This window comes from Mizuhopecten yessoensis, unplaced genomic scaffold, assembly GCF_002113885.1.
Source record: "Mizuhopecten yessoensis strain PY_sf001 unplaced genomic scaffold, ASM211388v2 scaffold7147, whole genome shotgun sequence".
Lineage (NCBI taxonomy): Eukaryota > Metazoa > Mollusca > Bivalvia > Pectinida > Pectinidae > Mizuhopecten > Mizuhopecten yessoensis.
In genome coordinates this window covers 253,497-255,624 of record NW_018406904.1, presented here as the reverse complement: position 1 = coordinate 255,624, position 2,128 = coordinate 253,497, and positions in this window count along the sequence as shown.

Here is a 2,128-nt window from a genome sequence, read left to right as displayed (position 1 = left end):
CTCCACTGACACGAAGGGGGACAGTAAGTAAAGAAGCTTAGACTAGATCAGTTACCTTAAAACTGAGATTGGTATGGATTGGGAGAAAATACACGTATCACAGAGATGTTTTACTGTTTTACTATTTTAACTATACGTTGCACTTTTCACAATGAATAGAACAGTCTACAGTTATGTAGGCAATTATACAGTGACACATGGACGACATGAGAAATAAAGGCTGGCACAGGAGGACTACCAAAACATCAGACAAGGAAACAAAAAGACAGAACTAGGAATCCATAAATAAGTGGTGAATCCAGTTAAAACAATGTACCATAGGGTAACGGAATTACATGATGTGGCTTATTCATCAACCATAGCAGACGCTGATTAAAACTTCCAACAGATGAGTGTATTATGTTAAGACACATAACTTGGTTGAGCAAAAGGTTGAAATGCCCGAGCGTGACCTACTGAACAAGTCGAGCGAAGTTTCCTTATGACTGGTAAAAGTTCGAAACTTGGCACATCTGGCCTTATTAAAAGATCTTTTCTCCAATTTTGGACTGGAAATCCCGACAGACTTCATTTACAGTCGCCATTTGGGATTTTGACTTGGCAGACGATAAGCACTAAACACTTACGTCATGCTTTAGCTGATTTTAAAAGCATCACTCTATCAGCATGCTCGTCAACAGCTTAATATACTTTCTACAAACTGTACAAAGGGGAATAACTCTTAACAGAAAACTCAGCCTCTGTGACCAGTTTTTCTACAGTACACAGAGTCCCTGTCCGTTCTGGGCTATGGTGTTGCTGGGTCCAATTAATAGAGCTGTCAATCACCATCGCCTGTGTGACCATCATCATGTGTACTTGTGTTTTGTGTGCTGTGTCCAAATAACAGATCTGTCAATCAACATTGCCTGAAGATCATCAGTGTGTGAACTGGTGTTTAGAACTCTTTGTCCAAATAACAGAGATGTTATTTACCGCTACTTCTAGTGCAAAGGGGATGGGGAGGCGGAGGGAAGGTGGAAACACTAAACATCTCTCTATCAATGCTGACCATTCAGAAATAACTAGACCCTATGGTAAGGTTGGTCCAAAAAGATAAGCGAAGGGAAGCGAAGGGAAACGTATAAAAGCGACCGTCAATCCGAGAATATATCTTAGATCATTTTCTTGATGGAAATCCCGTGTTTTATTCTTGATCAAATCTAGTTTGTATTTGATTTTGTATTTTGATTAAACACCAACATGATAACTTCATAGGAGTGAAATAGAGACGAAATATGTTGAGATATTACGAATATTTAGTAAGGTACATTAGATTTTATTATCGTCCGTCTTTTTTAATCAATGAACAAATGAAAGGCTATGCGTTAAAACTATCCTGTGTCTATATGTATAATTTTATCTTTTATACATTACTAAAGAGGTTTCTACGTCGCAAATACTGTCAAAGGTAAGCAACACTTGTCATTCGATATAAATTGTGTTTAAGTAACAATTATATCCAGTCACGTCATGGGTGCGATACTCAAGAAACTCAACATTCTGCCAAAATAAATTTCGATGGAATGTTCTGAAAGCCATCCTTTTGTATGTTATGCAGTTTTGTATGTAGAGGGGTCGCAATGAAGAAGATTCGAAATACACGTTCGCTCTCTTTGCTAAATTTGATGTGTTTCCTAGTAACGTTCCCATTAGAGGTCCGAATTATTTTATTTAATAACAAAATCAATAAGTATGAAATAGATAAGATGAAAAACAAGGTCATTTCCCCCCTTACGTTGCAATTCATCATCTGTAATATTTCTTGCTTAAAACGCTATTACTTTTTTCACTTATATTTTGGTAGGTTAACAATTTTATCTACAATAAATACCGAAACGCCATGATTACCGAATTTGTAACCGTGTCTACCAATATAGATCACATTATTTTCACTAGAACTTACTTTTGCGTTTTATTGGTGCGAATTAGACTTAACTAACAAAACTCGCCATTTTTTTAAGACCAATAATCTTGCGAATTAACGCGTAATATGTGCTTCTAAAATTCAATTGATTTACACTTGATTAACACTTACTTTCTTGGATATGATGTGCGTTATCACAACTGTTACCTTCGGTGTTTTAGG